Here is a 13,389-nt window from a genome sequence, read left to right as displayed (position 1 = left end):
ATTATCTTTCCAGCTCCCAACTTGAAATTCATCACCCACCAATGTGGGATCATTTTCAAATATGAAGGAGAGGTTATTACATTAAATAGGGATGCCCTTAGACCTACTGCAAATTCAAACTGGTATTATGTAGAGTACTCGCACCTGCTCTCACCTGTAAGTATTTTCTGATAGAACAAGAGGGATGAGGTAGGTAAACATTTGTGATTTTTTTTCTTCTTAACTGAGAAACTCATTCTATGGTCTTAAAAGATGATGTCATATCCTTGCCTTTGTAACTAATAATAAAACAAAGGAATGGGTGTGTATATTTGGTTCACTATCAAATACTTAGCTGACTTCAAACAGAATTTTCAACATTTTTGACTCAGTTTTAGTTGTTAATGTACTTTTCCATAAAACTTACGTGAAATTCTGAATTTCGCTTGGTCACTCATTTTAATATAATTCTGTGAAAAAATGTTTATAGCCAATAATTTCTCCTAGACTAGGGCACTATTCTTCCTTTGTTTTTAAATGTGTGAGGCCAAAAAAATCAGTCATATTTCTAATAATAAAAGTGAAAAAGTACTTACTATAGACTCTTTAATTGATTTCATAGTTGCCAATTTTTCCTAATAGTTATAACTTAATTTACAAACAATATCGGGGTGTGCTGATTGTCAGTGACTCCACGGCATAACTTTCTTCTCATGATGCCAAGGAGGAAATGTTAAAGCGGTTTAGGCTTGCCCAGTCTTTAAGCTCAAGAATGATTCTTTGAAGTGGCCATTGATCTTGTCCGCCACTTTCTCCAGGTTCAAATATTTTAGGGCTGATTGCTAATTATATTCAAAATTGTTTCTTCACCGTTTTCCAACCTGTATTTCCTCCATTTTGCTTCTATTCTTTAAAAAAAAGGATACAAATTAGTTTGACCTAACAATGAGAGAATGATAAGTGTAAGTTGTTTATTGAATTACAGTCAATAGCATAGAATGATGTGTTCCTTTCAAGTCATTATTTATATATGAAGTATGTGCAGGTTTTTCTGCCAGTACGGATTATAAGTCCCCTGATGGGCAAGAACTATGCTTTGTACTTATTTTTAAGCTTCATGGTAATTAGCCTAACACACTGTAAGTGCTCAGTAAATATATGGGAAATGAAAGGTCTCTGTCTACCATCGCCTCCAAACTTTATTCTCTTTTGTTTTTTTTTGTTTGTTTGTTTAGTTTTGTTTTTTATAAATTTATTTATTTTTATTTATTGGCTATGTTGGGTCTTCATTGCTGCACACGGGCTTTCTCTAGTTGTGGCAAGTGGGGGGTACTCTTTGTCGCGGTGCATGGGCTTCTCATTGCAGTGGCTTCTCTTGTTGTGGAGCCCAGTCTCCAGGTGTGCCAGCTTCAGCAGCTGTGGCACGTAGGCTCAGTAGTTGTGGTGCATGGGCTTAGTTGCTCCACAGCATGTGGGATCTTCCTGAACCAGGACTCAAACCCGTGTCCCCTGCATTGGTAGGCAGATCCCTAACCACTGCACCACCAGGGAAGCCCTTATTCTCTTTTGTTAAGTGCTCAGTAAATATATGGGAAATGAAAGGTCTCTGTCTACCATCGCCTCCAAACTTTATTCTCTTTTGTGATTTGAAGTTTACGTGGGAGAAATGGTATTTCTAGAGCAGTGGTTTGAAATCCTGGCCGGATATAAGATTCATCTGAGGAAAAAAAGACAAATGTGATTCTCGGCTCGACCCAGACCAGTTTACATCTCTGGGTGAGATCCTGAGCGTCAGAATTTTTTTAAAGATCCTCAAGTGGTTCTGACATGAAGCCAGGTTTGAGAAGCATTGTTCCAGATGAGAGCAGTGACTCTCATCCTTGGCTTCGCCTTGCAATCACCTGGAAAATGAAAATACTTATTTCTTGACCTGCAGCCCTGAAACTCTAGTTTAATTCACCTGGGGTGCACTGTAATCATTGGGGAGCTTTAAAAATTCCCCAGGTGACCCTATTGTTTCACCAAGATTGAGAATCACTGATCTAGGGCAGAGATTCTCAAATATTAGGTGTAACAGAATCATCTGGAGGGCTTGTTAAAGCAGCTTGCTGGACCTAACCCAAGGATTTCTGATTCAGTAGAGGTAGGGTGGGGCCCAAGGATTTGAATTTTCTACATGGTTGCAGGGGACGCCACTTCTGCTCCCAGGCCCATACTTTAAGAACCACTGATCTTTTTTTCCGTCAAACTTTAACCTCCTCCCCCTCAGGATCTTGTTAAAAATACAGATTTTGATCCAATAAGTCTGGGGTGAGACTCAGAAGTCTGCATTTCCATCAAGCGCCCAGGTGATGCCAAGGCTGCTGGTCCTTGGACCACACTGGAAGAACATAAAGTGTTTTTCAGAAACCTAAAGTAACAATTGTGTAAGTCAGTATCCATTGACCCTTGATGTTTGCAACGGCTGATGGGATTATTCTGTTGATTTGGGGGTGGGAGGTAAGAAGTTGGGGTGGCAGGTTTGGAGGCTTTCAGATTAAGCAGCATCTATCTGGAAGGTTTTCATATTTGAAAGTCTGTTTTCCTCCACTCATTTCTTTGAAAGAGATAACAAACATCTTACAACTAGAAATATTGAGAGGATAAATGACCTCTGTTGTCCAATGAATGAATAAATGTCAATTACCATTACATGGCCAAGAAAACCCAGCTTTTCAATATGTCATTTTGTTGCAAGCCTCCAAGCCCAGTTGAATCATACAGGGTCAGAAGCAGTGTATTGCATTTGGGAAGATGTGAAAGTAAATCTAAGAAGTTCACAACATCCTAGTAAAAATGTGAACCTTTTTTCAAAAAAATAAAACTTGAAAAGCTGATTATTAAGTTCACGTTGAAAAAAACAGGCAGGAATAATAAAGCAAGCTATGGAAATTAAGAGTCATGAGAGACTCTAGCCCTACTAGATAACAGAGTACACTTCAAGCGTCAATAATTAAATAGGAGGGTAATATTTAATGCATATACAGACAGGAAAAATAGAACAGAATAGAAAGTCTAGAAATAGAACCAAATTAGTGTGAGAATATATGATCTGATAAAGGCAGGACCCGATTTGAGGTCCAGAATCTACAAAAGACTGATAGATTTGACTACAGTTGACCCTTGAACAACATGGGTTTGATGGGCACAGGTCCACTTATTTGTGGATTTTTTAAAAATAAATACATACTATAGTACTATACGATCTTAATTCACAGATACAGAACCTCAGATATGGAGGGCTGACTGTAATGTTTTACATGGATTTTCAACTGAGTGGAGGGTCAGTGCCCCTAACCCCTACTTTGTTCAAGAGTCAACTGTACATAAATATCAAGCTTCTGCAAGAAAACAAGCATAAGAAAGCCAAAATATAAAGAGCTGGAAAAAATTATTTCTAATTCCTATCACAGACAAAACACTAATAGCTCTAATATATAAAGAGCTCCTAGAAATCAACAAGAAAAAGACCATATACCAATATAAAAATTCACAAAATATATGAATAGATAAATCACAGAAAGTTAATACATAGGGCTGTTAAACATATGAAAAGATACCCAACCCTTCTGTCATTATAAGAGAAATCCAAATTAATACTACATTGGGATTCCATTTTTCATCTATAATGAAACCAACAAAATTCCCAGTTTTTGCTCAGTTTACCTCTGGGCAAAAAAAGTATAGTCCAGCTAGTGAGAGAATAAATTGGACTAACTAGTATGGAGGACAATTTGTTAATATCTACTTAAAATAAAATACTCCATACACTTCTTGAGAAAGCAAAGCATAATGGCCAAGAGCATAGGTTTTCAAGCCAGGTTCGTTGACATTGCCACCTGCCAGCTATCTGACCTTGGGCAAGTTGCTTAACCTTTCTGTGCCTCAGTTTCCTCACCTTTAAAATGGAGATAACAGTACCTTCCTCAAAGGATTATTAAGAAGATTAAATGAGCTAATATATGAAGAGTGCTTAAATCAATGCCTCATCTATAGCGAGCACTATGTAAATGTTAATAATTATTATTTTTTAAATGTGACCCAACATCTTCCACTCCCAGGAATGTATCCTAGTTATATGTGTGCAGTTTTGAAATAACCTTTGTACAAAATCATTCATTTTGTCCTTATTTCTAATAGCAAAAGATTAGAAAGTACCCAGATATCTATCATTTGGGGAATCTAATAAATTACCGTACATTCATATAACAGAGTACACTGTAGCTGTTAAAACAAACAAACAAAAAAAGATGTTCCTCATGAACCATTATGGGCAACCTATCAGGATTTCTAAGAAGTTAAAGTTGAAGAAAAGTGTATATAGTACAAAAGAAGAGCAGGGAGAAATAAAAATATATTTATCATATTTTCTTGGTATGCTTTAAAATAGTGAGAAAGGATACATAGGTGGTTAATTGTAGAGGATGGGGAGAAGGAGGGTGGGAGCACAGCTTTTCACTTTATAGCTTTCCCTATCTCTTATTTTTGAACCCTGTCTATGTATTTACAATACACAGTGTTTTGTAGGAACCCTGGTAACTTTACAACCCCTGATTGCTCAGAGTCACCTAAATTGCACTTTTGCTTGAAAATACTGGCTCAGAGTAGAACCACTGATTTTTAAATCCAATTTCTCCACAATCATTTCACTATTTTTCATAGATCTGTTAATCTTACATTAAAATGCACTAGAAAAATCACCTCTGAATACATTACAAGATCTTAGTCACATAATGTGTGAGGCAAGGAACTGATATAAAAACCAGCACACACTAGAGGGCACCTAAGTATCACAGTTGGCCCGTAACTTTGCTGGTGAGTATTCAGTGCTTATTTATTCATGATTTGTTTTGTAGCCAGAAGTATTTGTCTGAAGTTCACTAGAATTTGAGTCAATTTATGATCCACCATTAAAGGAAATTGTCTCTTGAAAAATGAGCTACCTTTCTATCTTGATTCTAATGTGACTTTGAAGGTGGATGAAGGTGAAATTCAGTATGGGCTCAGAAAAAAGCAGTAAGTGCTTTATACGTGTTATTCTTTTTTTCCCTTATAATTTCTTAGAAATTACAGATACTATGCAGTGTGCATCTAGAAAGGTTATTCAATTACCTAGAGCCTTCAGGACAATACACAGTCCCACACAGAATCCACTGCCCATCCTGAGCATCAACACATCGTTGAGGCTGTTGCTGAGGCGGCAGGGCACTCAGCCAGCAAACATTTATTGAGCACCAGCTGTGTGCTAGGTCCTCCTCTTAGTGGTAGGGATGTAACAGAAAATAAGACATGCAGAGCTGCAGTCTTCAAGGAACTTACATCTAGAAACATGTAACAAAATAACTCAGGATGGGGATAAACACCTCAAAGGATACTGAATCAACTTCTTTAATAAAGTAAGGAGGAGGGTGTAACTGGGATGTTTAGCGAGGTGCTTGGGGAAGGGCTCTCTAAGGAGCTATCATTCGAGTTGAATGATGAATGGATGAGAAAGAGAAGCCTATGAAAGCTCTGTGGGAAGAGCTTTGGCTGGCCCAAAGCTCTTGGAAGCAGCATTCTCTCCTATGGCGCAACACAATATAGTGGGAGAAGAGATAAAACCAAAACAGAACACTGGTTTTGGAGTCAGACTACCATGGGTTAAATGCTGGCTCTTCAGTGTACTAGGTGGTACCACTAACTGGATATCTGAGCAAGTGACTCTTCAAAGCTTATCTTCTTCATCTATTATATGGGGTCCATTTCTGCCTTGCAGGGCCATTGAAAGAATTTATACAAAGCTTCTGACACATGGCAGACACTCAGTGAAGGGAAGCTGCTATTACTACTGGTCATTCCTTAAGTCACAGAAAGGAAAGGAATCCACCCTGAGAATAGGTTCCCCTAAAGAGCCTCCCCACACTCCCATCCCCCCCTCCCCCACCCCGCCAGGCTACAGTGTCTCAAAATGGAAGGGATGTGACTTCAGGTAGAATAAGAACAAAGTGTTTGCAAAAGAATAACATCTGTAGGCTCTGGCAGCCCATTCTATGATGTGACTCCCAAAAGACGGTCCGCAAGAGGGGTGGACACACCTCACACTCACCATGCTGTCTCCTGAGGGTCCCCAGTCAAACAAACACTGCCCCATGGGTTACAGGACCCTACAGTCTTGTACCCACCTTGTTGGCAATATTTCTTTAATACTTGTCTTTGGCCTCAGTTAATGTTTCAGATATTTATACTTGGTGATAAGGAACGTTTGAGTATTTGACACTTTGGTGTTTTGTTTTTTTAATACATTTATTTATTTATTTATTGGCTGCATTGGGTCTTCGTTGCTGCACACGGGCTTTCTCTAGTTGCGGTGAGAGGGGGCTACTCTTCATTGTGGTGCACGGGCTCCTCGTTGTGGTGGCTTCTCTTGCTGCGGAGCATGGGCTCTAGGTGCACAGGCTTCAGTAGTTGCAGCACACAGGCTCAATAGTTGTGGCCTGCAGGCTCTAGCGCGCAGGCTCAATAGTTATGGCTCACGGGCTCTAGAGCGCAGGCTCAATACTTGGGGCGCACAGGCTTAGTTGCTCTGTGGCATGTCGTATCTTCCTGGGGTAGGGCTTGAACCCAGGTCCCCTGCATTGGCAGGCAGATTCTTAACCACTGTGCCACCTAGGAAGTCCCTGACACTTTGGTTTCGAAGTACAATTTCATATCACAACTCTTTCAAATCTGTCTTCTCCACTGTCTTCACAAGTGTTCTTGTTGGATACAAATCTGATTACATCAATCTCCTGCTTAGTGACCATCCCTGCTAATTTCAAGATAAAATTCTCTCTCTCAGAGTGGTCCTCAAGGCCCTTTGTGACCTGGCGCCTTCCTGCCATGTTAGCCTCATCCTTTGTCACTCCTCCCTGTGCTCCAGCCACACTCTGGGAACTCACAGCTCCCAAAACCCAGTGTTGCCCCCTGGGCCTCTGTCCAGGCTGATGGATTACTTTTCCCTGTCTTATTTGCTTGGGAAAAATCTCATGCTCCTTTTGAGATTCAGCTCAAAGTCCTCTGCTTTTACAAAGGCTCTGAGTTCCTCCCTCATCCTTGAACATCCGCCATGGAACCCATGACACCACAATGCACTATTTAGTCTCTGTGTCTGCACATCCTTACATGCCTCTGAGCTCCTAAAGGCCTGGGCTGGCTTTTCTCTGAATTCCCAAAGCCTGGCATACAGCAAACACTTTCTACATCTTTTATGAAAGAATGTAATTTTTAAATACTTCGGGGGGGGGTTCAGAATTTTATCACTTTCAAAATGAAAAAATAAAAAAGACTAACGAAGGTGTGCTCTTGACTTAATAGAATTTGGCATCGAAAGACCAGAATTTTTTTTTTTTTTTTGCCACACCACGTAGCATGCAGAATCTTAGTTCCCCAACCAGAGACCAGAGACCGAACCTGTGCCCCCTGCACTGAGAGCGTGGAGTCTTAGCCACCTGACCACCAGGGAAGTCCTTCAAAAGACCAGATTTGAGCCCCATTTTTATTAGAGCCAATTATTACCTTTGGTAAATTAAAAAAAAAAAAGCCTTCTCTAGGGCAGTCACGCAGGCAGTGGCTGTGGGCAGTGGACACCGGGCAACATGTATTATAAGTTTAGTGACTTCACGCAGAAGTTGACGGGAGCGTTGGCTTCCGATGCCTGTAGCCCTCAGGGATTAAGGCCTGTGGTTTCCACAGAAGCACCGCCTATCATATCTGCCACACCAACTAAACTGAGTTCCAATTCTACTGCATATGATTATGTTGGAAAAATAAAGTTCCAGAGCTGCAGACGTTTTTCCAGAAATCCGACAGTGTGCCCATACACCTGAGACGAGGCCTGCCTGACCAAATGCTTTACTGGACCACCATGGCGCTGACCGTGGGAGGGACCATCGCCCTCTACATGGCATCACAGCCCAGAAACAAATGATGCTTTTTAGCATAAATCCTTTGCATTTTCATTTTTCATTATTTCCATAAATTTTTTTTCTTTTTTACTTGAATGGCCTACTTAACATTCTTCAAGGAAAACCGAAATTAAGACAATATTTTGGTTTGTTATGAAATGCACATGGCCTGGCAGAGCTCATTCAATAGTTAAAACTATTGTTTAAAGAAATGCTGCTGCTCTCTGCATTTGGGCTCCTGATGTCCCTGGAGGTCCTGAATGAAGGTTGTACACAGGCTCCTTAATGGCAGCCTGTGCTGAGGTCCTTGGGGACTTATGGTGGAGTTTTGAGCACGGGGTGGAGAAGCCCTTCTGGATTTGGATGTGACTGAGAAAGGAAGACAGACGCTAAGGCCAGGCACATGAAAGATTTTGAGTTAGTAGTCACCTTGGGGATTTTTCCATCTTGCAGTAAAATGTTAATAGAAATTATCTGCAGCCTGCCTCTGTTCATTGGGCAGTTTGTTTCAAAGGGTTATTTGCATCATCTCAGATCTTTAGTGAAATTTTATGTATAATTGTTATGTATTTATGCCACCTTGGGAACAGAGAACACCTGTTTAGTGTTGCACTTTAGACCAATGTCTGTTTTATTAATATAGATGTGACACAAATTCTCCTTTACCTTTTAAAAATGTTATGGCTTTAAATTATGATTGATTTTAATTGTGGAATAAATACACGAATGAAAAAAAAAATCTTGCTGATCCTAGTTTTTCCCCATCAGAGTGAAGTTACAAATGTTTGCCTTCTTCTACAGACCCAGGGTTATTTAGATGACCAAATAAGATGCTGTATGTGAATTCTTTGCATAATCAAATAGCCGTGTATTAATGTTATATTTATTATTGAACGTTTGATTTAACTTTAGTCTCCTATTGGATAAGATTAATATCTAAGTGATACAATGCTCTCCTTTTCCATGGTTTTGAATTTCATGGTTTGTGTAACTTTTGATTGTCTATAAAATTAAACTTTACCTTTATTTAAATTACAATCATCTTTTTCTAATTATATTTTGGTTAGAAACATAGAATGCTTTTCTATAGAATTCTCCCAGGTTGGTGGTGTTTTTGAGTCCCATGTCTCATATTATACTCATAAAAAATATTCTCCTACAGAGTAGGTAACTCTGTATATGTTCATTGATTGACCCTTTTTTTTTATTTTGCCCTGTGCAGCCACAACAAGAGCACTTACTTATGACAGCATAATTTACATTGAACTTTATGGTTTTTCAATACAAGATGTTTCTTAAGGCATCTCTCTTGTATGCACTATTCAGCACTTATTTGATCTATAGAGAGACACTTCATTAATTGGACATTACTGAGGAGGGATCCATGAAAAGGAAACTTTCCCCGTAACTGAAGCACGCCCTTTCGAAAACCAGAACTGTAACAGAATTAATCATGTCTAAGGATAGCTGTTAAAAATGTGGCTGGAGGACTTCCCTGCTGGCACAGTGGTTAAGAACCTGCCTGCCAATGCAGGGCACACAGGTTCGAGCCCTGGGCCGGGAAGATCCCACATGCCATGGAGCAACTAAGCCTGTGTGCCACAGCTACTGAGCCTGTGCTCTAGAGCCCACGAGCCACAACTATTGAGCCCGTGTGCCACAACAACTGAAGTCCACGTGCCTAGAGCCCGTGCTCTGCAACAAGAGAAGCCACTGCAATAAGTAGCCCACACGCAGCAACAAAGACCCAATGCGGCCAATAAATAAATAAATAAGTAAATTTATTTAAAAAAAAATGTGGCTGGAGAAGCTGAGAATTCTGTGCTCTCTATGCCAGGCCAGAGTGCACTGCTCTGCAGTAAAGTTGAGAGTCATGTGACGGGAACCATCCTTTGCTCTTCACCAAATCCCCCAAGTGCTACAATTCTGTGGTCATTTTTGCTACTGTCAGTGTATCTGCTCTTCAGGAGCTTCTGGCCAAGTGGGAACCAGACATGTGAACAGTCAGGACCTAGTGATAACTGCTGTCCTGGGGACATGTGTGGCCCCAAAGGAACCCAGGAGAAGAAGCACCCAAGTCTGTTGAAGTCATAGGGGGCTTCACGGAAGAGGCAGTCATTGAACTGATTCTTTAGGGAGAAGCAGAAGGTAACCGGTGGAGGTGGGCAGGAAAGGTACCGCAGGCAAAGGGAGCACGTGGGATGGCATGAAGGCGAGAAAGGACACTGTTTAAGCAGAGCCCTGTGGGTACAGGAGAAGCCACTGTGGTGCTGGCCACAAACTGGCAGGCGGTCAGTTCATCAAGTAAAGTGGTTAAAGCAGATGTGACAAACAATGACCTTAAAATATTTTACTTGCATTTAAAGTATACAAATATACATTACTTTGCCAACCCTTTTTTTCACTGAGCTGCCAGGCCTTCCTATCAGTATGTATTCTATGGACTGCTGTTTTTCATTTTCTTTCTCACATCAGTTTGAAAGATCTATGGTTTTCATTTCCAATTTCTTGAAAGTGAAGTAAAATCTTAAAAAGTGTTTAGAAACAATCTAAGAACATAACCTTTCTAGATTTTTGTGACTGTTCCCCCCAGTCTTTTACAGTCCCCCCACCCCCACCCCAGTTGTTATTTTGCCATTCGCTTTACTGGGTCATTCTAAATTATTTCGCTTATTTTTCATAAAAACAGCAACACTCTATTCATACTCAGATTTCTCCAGATGATCTAATCTTTAAACAAAGTTTATAATTTTAACAACACGTACAACAGGAATAAACAGGTTTGGGAACACACATAAAAGACTCCTGGTAAACATACAACTCAGCTAGTGGAAATAGACATACCAAGGCATACCATGAGCATTCGGCTGTGGGCGTTAGTTAGGCTATCTTAAGAAAGGACTAGAGAGTGTTACTTAATTCAGCAAGTTAGTTAAAGAGAAGGAAAACTTCTGTACTGTGTATGACTAAATTGTGAGGATGGGGGTGTTGGTATTTAGACTAGAGAAGTGGGCATGGGTGTTTCACGTAGGCCCTTGTGTGTCCTTTTAAAGCAGGGACTCTCAGAGTATGGTTCCCCAGACCAGCGGCATCTGAGTCACCTGGGAACTCATTAGAAATGCAAATTCTCAGGCCCTAGCCCTGATCCCCCGAATCAGAAACTCTGGGGTGGGACCTTTACATCTGTGTTTCAGCGAGCCCTCCAACTGATTCTGAAACGTGCTCAAGTTTTAGAACTACTGTGCTAAAGAGGTAGGTCTTTCCTCTGTATGACATGGAATCACTGAAGGATTTTAGTAACGGTGTGATTTGAATTCTGCAACCGTCCAGAGGTTACACTTACATATTCTTAGTTGTGTTAAGGGGAGTTCAGGTTGCTAGCTAATCAACCTTCGTAGATATTTCACGACACAGTCCTAAAAATCTCTTTTGCATTTTTGAAAATGATCGATCGCTTCATTCATTTGCATATATTTTTAACCTTTTATTTTATATTGGAGTATAGTTGATTAACAATGTGATAATTTCAGGTGTACAGCAAAGTGATTCAGTTATACAGATACATGTACCTGTTTTTTTCAAATTCTTTTCCCATTTATTAAGAGCTTATTATGTGTCAGGCATTGTCCTAAGTACTTGGAATAAATCAGTTAATAAAACAGACAAAAATCCCAGCCCTCATGGGGCTAACTTTCTATTAGGAGCAGACAGACAATAGACAAAATAGTTAATCGGCGGATTAGTAGGTGATGTAAGTGGTGAGGAGGGAAATGAAGCAGAGCAGAGGGACAGGGGATGGGGGCAGGGGTTACAATTGTAAATAGATCACAGAGGAGGTGGGAGAGAGTGCCATGCAAATATTCTAGGAAAGAGCTTTCCTGGAAGAGGAAACAGCAAATGCAAAGGGCCCAAGAGCTGAAGGGTCAGTGGGCCTGGGGCTCAAGCCAGAGCGAGAAAGAACAGAGATGGGGTCCTAGCTTCCACCTTGTTTTGCTGACTGTCAGCCACCTGGCTTTAATATAAACCACAAATCTAGCCGGATAAGCAATAATTAGATGTGCTCTGATGTAAATGGAGTGTCCAGTGAGCACTGTAATTGATCTTCTCATTCAGTGATATTTATTGAGCACAGATGTGCCAGGCACATCCAGAGCCACCATGCAGCTCATGGGAGTAGTGCCCCTGGAGCTGCACAGCCCAGCACAGAGTCCCTCCTTTTCCTGCCCTCGTGGGACTTACCATCTAGAGGCAAGACAGACATAATGACCAAGGTGAGACTCTTCACACAAGGGAAAGGACAGAGCACTAAGGCCGAGAGCTCAGATGCATCTGTTATAGCCTCCTTGGCAGGTATCAGGGAAGGCTTCCTGGAGGAAGTTATATTTCAGCCAAGGCTAGACCAGTGAATGGGATTGGTTAGAATAAGTGAGGTGAAGAGGAGTTTCCAGGCAAAGAATGGCTTGAGCTCAGACCCAGAGAAAGTGGCCCAACAGCAGACCTGAAAAAGTATAGTCTAAAGAGAGCAAGGAGAGGAGCCTGAAGAATAGAGGACACAGGGTGGCCTTATAAACCTTTAAAGGTTAAGGGAAAAGGAAAAGCATTGAAGGGTTTTTAACTAGGAGACCGGCATAATTAGTTTAGGTGTGTTAAAAGCTCAAGTATCTTATCTGGAAAAACAAATGTAAAAATAACATATGCGGAGGTCTCCGTGTCATCAGTTTCTTCCTAAGCACGTACGTGCTACACATTGATACATTATGAAGTGTCCTATAGGATGGAGAAAGTGGCCAGCGGCAGAGCCAAAACATTTCAGGTGTTCTGTCTCTAAAAAGCTGAATAATTAACACTAATCCCCAGATGATTCAACAGCTGTACTGAACCCCGGTGTTGGAGCCGGACTGCGGCAGGCTGGCTGTATTGCCACGCCCCCACCTCTCCTGCTGCCCATGTGTCAAAACAGGCAGCAGCAGCGCTGACCTTGGCGGGGTCTCAGCTGATCTTAGGTGATCAAACCGACCGACACAGAGCAAAATGTATTACAAATCGGACAGAGTTAAAACTGCAGATCACTCATTAGCCCAGTTAACAAAGAAATGCCCACAGAGTCCACTGATTATGCCCCAAAGAGAGGGATTCTACAGCACATGCACTGGAATGACGGCAAGAAAATACCACATTTGGAAAAATAGGGCTCTCCGGCTTATTTTAATTCGGGTATATGCTTGTCATTAACACCATCACGGAACGAGAATAACAAGGATCCTAAGAAATTACGGCGAGACTCCCCACAACAGCTAAACACAAGGTTATTAATAGAAAACAATAGAAAGGGAGAAAAAGGACTCAAACCTCTGGCGACTGCAGGACCTCATGGTGATTTTCTGTTTAAACATGTCTCAGTGTGTCTCTGCGGACACACACCGACTCACATACAGCTCTTGGCAAAGCA

General features: G+C 41.0%; 1 protein-coding gene and 1 pseudogene across 3 annotated transcripts in view; both read left to right on the top strand.

Moving 5' to 3' along the window:
* The window catches only part of JHY (junctional cadherin complex regulator), a 57,554-nt gene that overhangs the window by 14,719 nt on the left and 29,446 nt on the right, over nt 1-13,389 (top strand). The window lies entirely within an intron of this gene.
* Nucleotides 7,632-7,963, top strand: LOC130861666 (cytochrome c oxidase subunit 7A-related protein, mitochondrial-like; annotated as a pseudogene).

The sequence above is a fragment of the Hippopotamus amphibius genome, chromosome 9 (assembly GCF_030028045.1).
Source record: "Hippopotamus amphibius kiboko isolate mHipAmp2 chromosome 9, mHipAmp2.hap2, whole genome shotgun sequence".
NCBI lineage: Eukaryota > Metazoa > Chordata > Mammalia > Artiodactyla > Hippopotamidae > Hippopotamus > Hippopotamus amphibius.
This window is presented reverse-complemented; position numbering and strand designations above follow the sequence as displayed.